The sequence below is a fragment of the Papio anubis genome, chromosome 6 (genome assembly GCF_008728515.1).
Source record: "Papio anubis isolate 15944 chromosome 6, Panubis1.0, whole genome shotgun sequence".
NCBI lineage: Eukaryota > Metazoa > Chordata > Mammalia > Primates > Cercopithecidae > Papio > Papio anubis.
Window position 1 is genome coordinate 163920360 of NC_044981.1, and position 14235 is coordinate 163934594.

General features: G+C 48.8%; 1 protein-coding gene across 3 annotated transcripts in view; it reads left to right on the forward strand.

Annotated features, from left to right (window-relative positions):
* The window catches only part of TTLL2 (tubulin tyrosine ligase like 2), a 110539-nt gene that overhangs the window by 88549 nt on the left and 7755 nt on the right, over positions 1-14235 (forward strand). Inside the window, exon 1 of one of the 3 annotated variants that reach the window (XM_009206402.3) lies at positions 8926-8985. The exons of 1 other annotated variant lie outside the window; for it this stretch is intronic. The gene's annotated coding sequence lies outside the window, so the exon portion shown is untranslated. Of the gene's footprint in view, positions 1-8925; positions 8986-10438; positions 10502-14235 lie in introns of those variants that run through there. One more of the 3 variants, XM_031667568.1, reaches the window with a different exon arrangement.

Sequence of the window (14235 nt, forward strand, 5' to 3'; positions counted from 1 at the left end):
CCAGTCAGTGTCAGCCAGGTGCCCAGATGGGCAACGACCAAAGGCAGAGAAAGTGCAGCTGCCACAAGCTAATGTTTCCTGGCCTCTCGAGCTGCCCCACATCGAGCTGCACATTTTCTCTTACCTGTTAGAATTCCCTCGATAGCCCAGTGTCTCTGACCACCAGCAGCCACCTTCTTGTCACCCAGGCTCACGTGCTCTTCATGTGGGACATGCCACCCTCTCCTTTGCTTGACTGATCAGGGAGCAGGTTCTGCCATTCCTCCTCTCAGTTGCTTCCTGGTTCACTGGCCTCCCTGCAGGGCTCGTCCTCGCCTCCTTCCAGGCTATCAAGAGAGGGATTTTGCTAAACACAGGACACTTCACCCTCCAGCGTCCGTCTAAAGAGCACAAACTTACCTCCTGGCCAGGACAGTCCAGGCCTCCGTGAGTTAATCCCAGCTACCTCTCTAGCCTTCTGTCCATTTCACTAGACTTTTCTATCCAATGTCTCTTTAAATACCGAGGTCCTTCCCTTGTGGGCCCTTAGCTCATGCTGCTCCTGTGTCTCTATCCAAACCATGTTTACCCTCCCAGACCCACTGGAATGCTGTTAACTCTTTGCAAGTTTCAACCATCTTCCTAAAGCTGGGCCTCTGGGCTCTCTAATCCCTGCCCTGCTTTGCCCTCCCCTTTCCCCCCATGTGCCACTGGCTGCCTGGCACCATCCCTAGCTGTGGGATCCATGGCCATCTTGCCCAGCGCCATTACTGTTTGTGGGATTGATGACAGTCTTTGCATCTCCCACAACACAGAGCTCCAGTCATGTCAAAAGGAGTTGAGACTGGCTAGGGTATTTGTGTAGAGGGCCTTCACTGAGGGCGAGGTGACATATCACGTCCCCTCCACTTGGAGGTTTAGGATTTTGTAAATTGATGATGGGCACTCCTGGTGCTCCTCAGGATAAGTCCTATTTGGAACTGGTCTTTGGTTTCTCAGTCTGCTCAGAGCATTTTGAACCCTGTAAACCCTAAGTCAGTAGGAACTCCTTAAACCTTCGGGGGTAGTGAGGCCTTTGCAGAATGTCTTGGAGACAATGAACTAGGCCTGCTCATGAGGTGTGTGGGGGCACTAAGGAGTGAGCCCTGGGCCACAGGCTGAAGGGAAGGACCCAGAGCTGAGAGGAGTTGGAGAGTGCGTGTGCACGTGTCCAAACCAGTGTGCAGTCCCAGGGTTCAGGGCCCAGAGGCAGAGGGGAGTGTGAGAAGCAGTCTTGATTATTATTGTAATTGTTTTAAAGGGAGGCTGGGAGGAGCCCTCATCGATCTTCAACCCTGGACGTTTCCTAGTGCTTGGGTGGCTTGCTACTAGACGTTGGAGTGAGCTGCAGGGTGGAATGACCTGGCTTAAAAGAAGGCGGGAGTGGTCAGTGCTGTTGTGGGAGGTACTCAGTCTCTGAGACTGGATTTCAATGCTGGGAATCCCCTGGCCCATTGGTATCTTTCTGACACACTGTGGTAGACACTCAAACATGAGGAGCATGTAGAGAGGCCCCATCTTGAACTCCAGGCTCAAAGACCAACCTTACCCCAGTGACAGGGAGCAAGGATCTATTTCCATTTCAGAAGTGAGGTGGAGCAGGGCAGCCTCTCCAAGTACTCTGGGGGCAGAGAGCTTGCTACTTTAGAAGAGTCCACTTGAGGTGGCAGGATCATCAGAATTCTGCTCAGAGACTGAGCCATGATCTGGTTCTGCTGCTGTCGATGCTTACAGGAAAGTGCCAGGCTCTGTGTGACAGGAGCCCGAGCCGCCTCTGAGTCACTGGAGGGGTTCAGTCGAGCTCGATGGAGGGTCTGGTTGTTGGACGTCCATGAGGAGCAGCCGGCTGGAGCTACACAGATGTCGTCAACATACAGCATTTCCCCACTGCTGTGCACCTGACCAGTGACTTGTCTGGACAGCCAGGCTCTCCCTGAAGGTGGCTGGTGGCATTGGGGACTTTTCTGATTTCTTCATCCTTTGCATTTTGGAACTTATGAAGCATTTGTGGACATGCCTAAGTGCCCTGGTGAGAGCCTAGAGAAAGAGAGCAAACCAGATTCCGATCTCTTCCTGGTCCCGGGGGGAAGGATGTATGGCTGGGTCCCTGGGTCATATCAGTATTGCCAGCCCAGCACGTACTTAGTTGGAAAGTTGCACAGTAATAGGCCTTCAAAGCAAATTTTTGGTTTTTGGGGTCTCCAGATAGCATTTATTTCAATCAGATCACCTAAACACCATAGAAAAAAGAAGTTTCTCTCTCCAGTTTTCACGTGACTGCTAGTGCGTCCAGGTCACTTTGATCACAAAACCTCTAACCAGTCTCCAGGTTAAGGGTCCAATTTGTGAAACTCTTAATAGGAACCTCCCTTTCCATTGTGTCAAAGCAAATTAGTGAACCTCGCTCTTTTTCAGTATTCAGTGTGTAAAATGGGAATATTCCTACTTCACAATAATTAAAACTGTGTGTATCATAAAATGCTATCAAGAGCTATACAGTGGAGCAATAAGAGCGGCCATTCCCTAGACCAAGCTTAAAACACAGTGCTTTTTAGTCAATCCCTAAATGCAATGAGCTCTTCTAAGCTTTCATAACATGCCATTCATCAGTCTTAAGTCTCCATGGCCCAGCTCCCAGGACTCAGAGACAAATACGCACTGTTTTTACTTGATCAGAGATTTAATGAAGGCAAGATTTTAAAAAATATAATGTATGCCACAAAATATTATACAGAATTTTCTAAAATCTAAAAATTTTTCTATAAGAAAGCCCTTAAATATAGAAATTAAAAAGTTAAGAGCATACAATGAAGAGACAGGGAGGGTGCCGCTGACCCAGACCTGTTTCCCGTCTGCAGTTACTGTCGCATTCTAAGATTGGAGCTTGCTGAGCTTCCTCGCAGCCACGGCAGGAAAATAAATGCAAATTATAAAATAGTCAGTTTTGATAAAAAGAGGCCTATCAGCATCAGCAGAGATTTGTTTTCTAGGTGCCAAAATGTAAGGGGATTTTCATGTGGGTCCCCAGCCAAAAAGCATGGAGCGAGTGTAGTGGACACTCTTCTCTGATGGGTTGTTATGGCTGATTGTGATCGTGATCTTTGATAACAGCAGTGCTCCCATTGGAACGTGATTCTCTGAACGTGTGTGAGCGAGGTCTGCTAATGAGACCAGGAGTGTGCACCCTCCTGAGATGAGAGCCTTCCACGCCTGAGCTCGGGGCCTCTGTAGCACCCGCCCAGCCTGGGTCTGTTTAGTCAGTGAGGCAGAGCCATCGCTACCTTACCCCAGTGAAAGCTGTGACACCGAGATAGGTAACCCACAGGAGAGCTCCAGCGCACTGAGGTGTCTGGCCTTTGTAAAGGTACTTGAGTCTGTTCCAGCTTCACAGTCAAATAAGAAACAGGCATTGCTTTCTCTTCCCAAGTTCATTTCTAGGCCCAAGTCAAAACTGCCTGAGTCCCCAGGATCCCACTCCAGTCCCTCTGGAATGTTCTTTCTCTCAGAAGTTCCCGACCCACCTTCTCCTAGGGTCCCCAGGGCAGATCATACCAGCTGAAAGAAGGTCCGAGTCTGGGGCAAGAATCAGGAAGCTTTGTCTTCCTTCCTCCTTCTTCCTTTCCTCCCATGGGGTCAGCGCCCTGGAAGGGGCAGGAAATCCAGAAAGAAGCGGGTGTGCGGTGGGAATGGCGCTTGAGAGAGCTGCAGGTGCCATGGGGCCAGCCACACTCCTTCCCCGAGACCGCCTGTCCAGGCCCCTACTCGGCCAGACCAGCGCAAAGGAGCAGTAGCCAGGGACGTGGTGCCCTGGTGGACAGGGGCTGTCACCGTGGCCTCAAGGAACGTGCATGTGCAGAGAACAGTCCCTGTGGGGGAAGACAGATGCTGCCGTGGGATTCCCCTGGTGACTGTAAAGCCCCGATCCTACCCACGTTGCAAATGTCCCACTCCCTGCTCCCTCCGGCCTGTGCCTGACTCACCATCCTTGTCCGGAGAGCGCCCGTCTGACTCCCAACGCAAAGGTCCCTCCCTGAGTCCCTGACTCCCTCCCTTTCCTTAGTCCTCTGACTCCCAATGCAAGGGGTCCCTCCTGAGTCCCTGACTCCCTCCCTTTCCTTAGTCCTCTGACTCCCAACGCAAGGGTCCCTTCCTGAGTCCCTGACTCCCTCCCTTTCCTTAGTCATTCTGTTTGCAAAAATAAGACAAAACAAAAATCTACAGAGGCGTTCCACCAGTCTGCTTTGGAAGGTAAAGTCTCACACCAGGAACGCAAAGCAAGTTATTTATCTCCCATGACGCCTCCATCTGCCTGTCCTGACGCGTGTGGGCAACAGGAAGCCTCCTTCCTCAGGGAATGCTTCTTTCCCGCCCACTGCTGGCAGTGCGGGCTTTGCTTCATCTCCAGCCACGGCCCTACAAGGCCACCAATGACAGGGTGGGCCTTTGAAAATACAACCCGGCAACCCAGAGGGTTTACCTGTTCCACTTGGAAGTGTGCCCGTGGGCACCAGTGTGTTTGTGGGCACATCCGATGAGCTGCGCAGTCCACACACTCCGCTCCGAGGAGAGCACAGCGGCCCTGAAGAGAAGCAGATTCGGGCACATCACACTCTGTAGGGAGCCATGGATCTCACTTGGCCTCCAAGCGGGGAAGAAAGCCCCACTCACCATCCCTGTCCCTCCTTCCCAGGCCTTCCCGCCAGGCCAGCCCCCTTGGAGGGCCCTCCCCTCACTCCTCCCTCACCTGCCCGGTCCTGCAGAAGGCAATTGTGATTTCTGTTCTTGCAGCAACCTTTCCTGAGGCCTCATCTATCTGTTCAACTTCCATCCTTAACCCCGACAAATTCCAAGCAGGTCTCATTCTCATCGCACAAGAAAATTATCTCATAAGCAAATTAGGATATTTATTCATTCATCCAACAAGTATGTACTTAATATCAAGCATTTGCTAAGTGCCACACATTGACATAGATATAGTCAATGAAGCAGGCATTAAACAGCAATGTTTTGTTCTCAATAAGTTTCTATTCTACAGAAAAAATGTAAAATCAGTTTGTGGGTGGCCAGAGGCAGGAAGAGCAATGGAATAGGGTGAGGGTGTGAGGACAAGCACGGCGCAGCTGTTTGCAGAGTAGATACAGCGCTTCGTCTGGCAAGGTGGTGGGAGAGGCTGGAGCGCCCAGCAGGAAAGCCAGGGAGGTAAAGCGGAGCTGGGGTCCGAGAGGAGGCCCACGGAGGGGCCCAGATTGCACAGGGCCCAGCACCAAGGTAAGGCCCTTAAGCTTTATTCTGAGCCACATGGGAACCCGTATTCGTTTCCTGGGCTGTAATAATAAAGCACCACACATTTGGGTGGCAAAACCAGCAGGAATTCATTCATTTTCCCACAGTTTAGAGGCCAGAAGTCTATCAAGGTGGCACTAGGGTCAGGCCCTTCTGAAACCCTCAGGGAGCATCCTTCCTGGCTCTTCAGCTTCTGGAGCTGCGAGCCATCCGCAGTGTTCCTTGGCCTGTAGATGGACCCCTCCAATCTCTGCCGCCATCTCCACGCAGCCTCTTCCCTGTGTGTCTGTGACTTTGCTCAGCCTCCTCCTCTCTGTGTCTCTATGTCTAGTTCCTCTAAGAACAGGAACTTCATGTCACTGGTGTCCACAGAAGGACTCTAGTCGTACTGGATTAACCACATGTGCAAAAACCCCATTTCCAAAGGTCACACCCCGAGGTTCTGGGAAGACATGAATTTTGGGGGACACTGTTGAGCCCAGTACAGAACCCACTGGAAGGCCTTAATCAGAGGAGTGGCATGAAGTGACTTCTTTATAAAAAGATCATTCTGGCTACAAAGAGCATTTTAAGAAGAACACACTTGTGTAACCAGCACCCAGAGCAGGTCATGGAATGCCACCAGCACCAGCTGAGACCCTGGGGACCCATCGCCACCGCTTCCCCCGAGGCAACAGCTTCCAAAACTGCAGGCTCAGTCCATGTACTTAATTTGATGTATCTCTGTCTTGATTCACATTTATGATGAAAGTATCATGTTCATTATAGTCCTTCAAACAGTACTGAAGTAAAGATGGTAATAAAAGTCCTTTCTCAGTTAATATTTACTGTCTCCCCCAGTGAATCAGGTTCTTGGGGAATGCTAACTGGAAAAAAGTCTAGGGTTTGGCCCCCGGTTGGGAAGATCGTTGGGAGGAACAGAAGACCCCCCGAGTTCCCTTAAGCCACACTGTTTTTCAGTCTTTCTCCCTCAGGTTTGGTAGAGGGTAGACGGGGTTCTCCTTCCATCAGCTACCTGGGATGCGAGTCTTGGTGCTCAGTTGAGGGATAGAATAGGGGTGTCATAAAACGGAGAAAATTCTATGTATTGGTACAGAGTTTTCTTGCACTTTGCCAAAATTATAGATGTAAACATCATAGTGAATCTAACTTCCTGTTGATCCCATCAGGAGGGCACATAAAATAAGTGTGTTCTGGTGCCAACAGTGGGAAGCTGGGGAGAGATTTGTGCCATAATAGTGGGCATTTGTGAGGTCCACACAACAGAACATAGCCTCCAAGCACGTTGACTGCAGCACGAAGCCAGGGCGGGAGGAGACGCTGGACCAACCCTGTGGTGGGATGCAGGGCTCCTCTGGGTTGGGTCTCTGAGGTCAAAATCCAGAATCTGTGTGGTCAGTCACCAGGAGGTGCAAAGCCCATCTCCAAGCCTTTCCATGTCTGGTAACCAGGAGTCTCATGGAGAACTGAAGCCAAGGAGAGAACTGAGCCCCATGTGAAATCCGGGAAATAATCAAAGGGAACCACAAATGGTTTGGGGAAATGTGTTTGCTCCTAGTGCTCACTTCAGAAAAAAATACATTTTTATAAAAAATGCACACTGCATATCTTTCTTGCCGCAGTGCCCTTAGCAGTCTCCTCTCGTCTGGACAGCTTTGCCCTTCTTCTGCCAGATTCCCAAGGGGAGAGTTAGCATGAAGTCTCGGAGGTGCAGGTGCAACGTCTCCAGTGGAAGGGACAGACGAAACATGGCTGAGTGAACGCAGGATTTACAAATCCACACACCAGTGATCCCAGCCCAGGGGCTCTTGCCTGTGCCAGGACTGCCTTCCCTGGGAGTGCAGGAAGCCCGGATAAAATAACCCCACCCACCCACTCTCCCTCACATGACGCTCAGGAAGACAGTCCTGGTGGAAGAACCTCATTTCACTTCTTTTTTACAAAATTTACCCTCACATGTGCTGGGAGGAAAACAATGAATAATTAACAATGCATGAACGTGTCAAACGGAAAAAGAAAAATGCCTTTGAGATCACATCTTATGAGTGACTTTTGTTCTTGGTGTGAGGATAAGGAAATTAACCACGTTTCCCTGTGCTTGATGGAATGTAAGCAACCTCTTCAGCGGCTTGGTATGCCGTTTTTATAGAGTTACGTGAAGCAGTTGATGGTTCCTGGAAGATAGTGGTGATGCCTGTAATCGAATAGATGGCAATAAAGCGTTCAACTGTCATCCACAGAGTCAGTCACTAGCCAGAGCCAACATGGGCCGAGGGTAGAGAGTTTACGGCTCTGAGACACCTGGCAAGGCCTCTCCAGTTCCAGCAATCCTGAACCTCAGGGGCGGCAGGGAGGCCGTTAGATTAGCGAGGACACAGCCTGAGCCGGAAGGCGGGTTCCAACTGGGATCTCTGACACAAGCATGGCTTAAACAAAAAGATACATAGTTCATTTTGGAAACTCAACTGCTTTTGTGTAGACATAACTTTTTTTTTTGTTTTTTTGGTTTTTTTTTGAGACGGAGTCCTGATCTGTCGCCGGGCTGGAGTGCAGTGGTGCAATCTTGGCTCACTGCAATGTCCACCTCCTGGGTTCAAGCGATTCTCCTGCCTCAGCTTCCCCAGCAGCTTGGGATAACAGGCACCCGCCACCGTGACCAGCTAATTTTTGTATTTTTTTTTTTTAGTAGAGACCGGGTTTCAACTCGATCATGTCCATCTCCTGACCTTGTGATCCACCTGCCTCGGCCTCACAAAGTGCTGGAATTACAAGCATGAGCCACCACGCCCGGCCCACATTAAATGTTTTAAGATTCCATGCAGGTGAAGCAACAGGAGAACCCAGCAAGAACAGATGCCTCCCCGCCAGGCAGCCCACCCAGCCTGCCTCCGTGCACTGGCCTCTGAGGCCTCAGGCATGGGGACTGGCAGGAGGCCCACTGGGGTGGAGAGAGAACGCTGAAGCTTGGAGAAAGGAAGGTGTGATGAAGCCTGGGTCCCTGTCCCTAAGGGGTCCTGACACTCTGGGCCCCGCCCTGAGTCCATGACTGGCCTCCCCTTTGTGAGGAGAGCAGGCCCTGCATCATCAGACAACCAGCGCTCCCTCCAGCCTCCCGCTCATTTCAGTTGGGCGCTGCAGCTGCTGCACAGAGACCCACAGAAGCCACCCTCAGAACCTTGATGAGAGCCTGACCCTGTGGCTCCTCCCACACCAACCCAGGTGCGGAGGTAGAGGTCAGGTGACATGCAGGATGGGAGGGCATTTACACCATTGTCTCAGGACCAGCCCTTCCCGAGAGCACAGGGCGGGGTGCGTAGGAGCAGCGAGTGTGCACTTTCTGGGACCCCGGGGCAATTGGTAGTCAGCCCTTCTGCCTCCCTCAAAAGGAAAAAGCAGTCAGGGTTGTATGAAGTCATGTACTTTTCAATCCAAAAGAAAGTTAAGTATGGTGTCCAGAGTACCAGTTATGTAAGAATGATAGACCCAATTCACAGACTGGGATTGCAAAGGAGGTAAGTTAAATGCATCTCATAGTGGGTACAGGAAATTCAACTGAATTCAAAATTAGAGCTGAATGGCGCTGTGCAGGAACTATGACAGATGCTAGGGTTATGAGACTGATGGGGATCACCTGGGAAACACACGTGGCTGTAATTCAGGGCCGAGCATAATTGTTTCCATAGGGTAAGTGTGAAGTGGTGTGGACCCCCCGGGGGAAGAGAGAACCCCCCAGTGGGGGAAAGGAAGGGCTCCGAGGAGGAGGGACATTCGTGCTGGGCTTCCTGGGAGAGGCGGCTTCCATCGGCAGAAACTCAGGGGCTCTGGGGGCCTTTGAGGCTGAGGAGGGTGGGCTGAAGCACTGGGCTCCTGTTGTCACACGTGAGCGGGAAGCGGGATGTGACAGGCCGAACAGAGGCCGAGGATGGGTGTAAGGCCCTGAGTACACGCCGGCCTGTGGCCTCCACACCACAGGCATAGGTCACGGTGAGGGAAGAGACCACACCTGCCCATCTCCCGTCTGAAAAGAGGCAAAGTCAGCTCTCACAACTTCGGCTAGTGATGGTGTTTGTGTTTCAAGCAGCTCAGTCTACCCCAGGTTTGTTGGAAAGGAGGCTACTCTGGGTGTCTCGGGGCTGAGCATACACATGGGACGGTTTGACCTCCGTGACCTTAGAACTTTCTTAAGAAAACAGACCTTTCCTGATAATTAACAGAAAAAATAGTGCATGGTCTCTGGTTTGATAATACAATATTTTGTGTTTCAAGTGATACAAATTTTTATTCAAAAGAACATTTATGTGGGAAGTTTTTTTAAGTTGGTCAACTCAAAAAACAGGACTGTCTCATCTATAATTGGGGTGAGAAGCATTCTACATTCCATATAAACCGTAAGCCACAGCTGTCAACTATGCATCAGGATAGGTAACCGGCAGGATGTTGACCATTTACAGTCCAAGTGCTTGAGGGCGATTGATCTCCACAAATTTCTTCACTGACCTAGAACAATCCTGCACAAGCCTTGCAGCTACTGCTTGTTCCCACCCAATAAAGGTGGGATATTTTGTATATCTGCAGCAAGTTTGTCCAACCCGAAGCCCTCAGGTCTCCTGTAACCCAGGAGAGCTTTGAATGTGACCCAACCCAAATTTGTAAACTTTCTTAAAACATCATGAGTTTTTTGTGATTATGTTTTTTGTTTTTAGCTCATCAGCTGTTGTTAGTGTGAGTGTATTTTATGTGTGGCCCCAGACAATTCTTCTTCCAATGTGGCCAGAGAAGCCAAAAGCCTGGACACCCCTGGTAAACAAAGTAAATCAAAGAAATTGGCCAAGGCAAATCTCAATCATTTAAGAAGTTTAAGTGCCAAGGTTAAGGACGGACCCAGGAAAAAGAACACAGAACCACAGGAGAAGGCCGTGGCTTATGCTTTTTCCCCTGAAGAGGGTCTGGGGACCTTAATAAGCAAAGGGAAAAGAGTGGGTATTGCCGGAAAGAGGAAGAAAAAAAAGGAGAGTCGATAAGAGGGAAGCGGTTGCAATTTTTTGAATCTTTGGTCAGCATTCACTGAACACACATTTTATAAGTGGGGCGGGTAGAGGAGCAGTCGCTTAGCATTCGTCTTGCTCAGTGAAACTTCATTTGTATATAAAATGAAATAAACATAGGACAGAGGATGCCATCAGCTATGCATTTGCCTCAGGTAAGCGGAGGGATGACTTTGAGTTCTTTCCTTTGTCCCGTGCCTGTGAAGATGAGTTATCATTTTACATTGCCAGGGTGAAATTTAGCAGAGCTGTTCTTGGGTAAAGACATTGGAGCCCACCAGGAATTCCCTTGTGAGGGAGGTCTGTATGTAGCTTTTTCATCTTTGCAACCATCTTATTTAGGAGTAAAATAGGAGGCAGGTTTGCCTGATGCACTTCCCAGCTTGACTTTTTCCTTTGGGTTAGTGGGTTTGTGGTCCCGAGCTTTATTTTCCTTTTACAACAACTCACTTCTAAATTTGGAACTCACTGTGCTAAGCTGTGTAGAACAACAGCTGTGTGTATGAATTTTACATTCACACCAAGATGACATATAGGTTTTTACATATTTATAGCTTGGCTACATGGGTGGCTACTAACAGTTAAAAAGTGAAGGAAACCATATTTGCACAGGAGAAATGGAAACATACAGGTTATGTATGGTGAATCTCCAGGAATTCCAAGTAAAGCAGGGAAATGCTTTTGTAATTAATCTCTGAAATCCTAAAAGTATAGGTCTTTTTATATAAAAATGTACAGTTTTCTTTCTATCTCTTGCACACAAAAGAGGCAAAGAGCAGCATTGCCTATTCATTGGCCGATGTTTTCTTTGGTTCTCTACGGTGGTGAAAACTCCTTTTACAGCATCTGGTATCAAGGTCACTTAAGAAGGGCCCCTCTCCTTGACCCCAGAATATTTTCTGCTCATTTCAGTTCGATGACAACTGAAATTCCTGGTGTTGAATCACGTGGTTTAACACTTCAGCTGGATCCTGGGTCAAATGGAAAGTGGCTCTGGGGCTGTCTGTCCTTTAAGTAGTGAACGTGCCAAAAAGATAAAATGTGAAGAAAAAGACTCTTAGTTATTTTTGTAGAGTCTGTCTTGGACGGAAGAAAGCACCAAAACTAGGAGCTGTTGGCTAAGGAGGCTGCCGTCCCTGGGAGCCGCTCTCTCCTACTGCATCCTGTTGTCCCTCAGTCTTTCGGGCAAACCAGTGGTCCCTCATCTAGAGATCAGGATTCCCGCAGTGATGGAATACATTATTTTTGGCTGACTTCTATGCCATGGGACCTCATACACCCGGGAATATCATCAAGGTATGGAAAAGGGGGGCTCTTCCCTCTTCCTATGCCAGGAGGCTGTGGCCCCTAAGAAATTGGGTTGCTCCCGGTCATTCTGTCTATGCCCTGATGACACTGACGGGTGTTCTAGCCCTTGAAGAGGGAAGAGCTGTGCTGGCTTCTCAGTGACTCTCTGTTGGCTGCATGGTGGAAGATGCCATATGTGTTTCCTTGTTCTAGGTGTGTATGCAGTTGGGTTAAATGGTGGCTCAGCACTGAATGGTGGGTGGTATTATTTTCCTTCCAAGGGTAGGGACTCAGGCCTCCGGGAGTTTTCAGCAGGTAGGCATTCCTGCAGCCTTGGAGTCTGACATACACAAACAGAACATTCCCCTACATTGCCTGCTCTTGTAGGCTGTGATGTGGTAACGAATCTCCAGGATCCCAGATTTTACATCCCTCACAGAGCTTAGAGTGCTGGGTGCTTAAGCCAGTGATAGTAGAATTCTGGGCAGGGCTTTCCCCACCTATGGGGAAACAGGCACAAGGGCCTCACTGTCTGGGTGTGCCTCCCACCTCCCTTCCAGGACACTGGTTGGGGGAATAGCTCAGATGTGCTCTAGTTCCCTTCTGGAAGCTTCTATGTGGAGGGCTGACTGCACTCTCCTGGGATTCCCAGGCAGGGACTCTTTTATGAAGTAGGCCTCATTTGACAAAACAAGCACTTTCCAGTGTCTGCAGTTCAAAAGAGCTGGCCTCCCTCTGTGGCCCCCGCCTCGTTAAGGATCTGCTCATAGAATCCCTTCCATGGACCTCACCTGAAACCCAGCAGCTCCACCTCAGGAAGCTTTTGGCGTTTAGGGGTGAAGTCATATTTACGTTGCTGATATAATCAGAAAGCTCCTTGGTAGTTTACATAAATTGTGTAGAATTACGCGCACGCTAGGAGACCAGTCAGCTGACTCAACAGTGTGACTTCCCAGTGAGGCTGAAAACCCTCCCTGAAATTTGAAAACTCAAATACAGTTTGTCAACATTTTGAGATTATGTTGGATGACTTCTTTTCAGATAAAGCTTGTAGGCCCGGAGAGCTGTTTTAATTGGGCTGTTCTGTCTATGCTCGGGGTTAAGACTGGGTTGCTTAAATTGACATGTGTTCCAGCTTCTGCCCCAAATAAGTGGCAAATACTGTGAAATAATTCATAATTTCATGTTATATTTTTGTTGTAATATATTTGTATAGTAATTTATATCATATTACATGTCCCTTTGTCTTTTAAATCTGAGTACTGTGAACCTAATTTAATATTCTCTAGATAATTTTAATTATTGATTATAAGCTTTGGCTAACATAAATGGATGCCTTCAGGGCCTAGCCAGGACCCAGCCTCTGCAATCAAGTGCCCCAGACCACTGTGGTTTTATGTATTATTTGTATCTTTCGTGAATTTTATTATGCTAGTGGTCGTTCTTGTCTGGTTCAGCACCATCTCACCAATTTCCCACCAGCACATCTGATGGATCATAGGCTAGAAGACCAAATATTCAAAGGCATATTTTATAGTATATAAATGTTTCCATGTATATATATGCACATACACTCAGATGTCATATGCACACATGTGCACACGTGCACACACACACTGATTTAAGCACTGAGAGAAAAAGTGTAGAACTCACTCTATTTGGTCAAATGTCAGGTTAGCGATGTTTGTTTTCATTGGGAGTAGATATTCCACTGAATTTTGGGTTCAGAGCCAAGAGGGTTAAGTTAGCCATAAATCTCCTGGCTTCCAACCTAGAAAAAAGATGTTATAAAAATGGAGGAAGAATTTTAGGCAGAAATGAGCAATGGAATGGGAATTGTGTATCTATATGACTTAAACTCAGTATAGTTTTTCAATGGTTGAAATAAAAACAATGTACTGGCCAGGTGCGGTGGCTCATTCCTGTAGTCCCAGCACTTTGGGAGGCTGAGGCAGGTGGATCACCTGAGGTCAGGAGTTTGAGACCAGTCTGATTGACATGGTGAAGCCTCGTCTCTACTAAAAATACAAAACGCATTATCCAGGCATGGTGGTGCCCACCTGTAATCCCAGTTACTTGAGAGGCTGAGGCAGGAGAATCGCTTGAACCAGGGAAGCAGGGGTTGCAGTGAGCCGAGTGCGCCATTGTACTCCAGCCTGGGGGATAAGAGCAAAAATCCATCTCACACACACACACACACACACACACACAAAGAAAGAAAGAAAAGAAAACAATATACAAAATGTTTTATTCCATTAATGTGAAGGAAAAGATGTAGGCCCTTGTTACCCTCCCTCCCTACACTCTGGTGTGTTAGTTCATTCATTTATTCCACAAACATGAGGGCACCATGTCCAGGAACACAGATTAAAGAGACAGCCCTGGCCTGGTATTTCAGCCAGCAAGGCAGCCAATGGACATCTCCCAAATCACACAGGCCTCAGGACCAAAATGGGCAGTGAGGGAGGACGTTTGGGATGGAGGCTCAGCCAGAGACCCAGGAGGGCAGCAGAGGCATTCCCATGATCCCTTCTGCAGTGCGCAACACTGCAGCACGAGCTCGACAGCACCCCACTAGGCAAGCCTGCAGCTCAACTCCTTG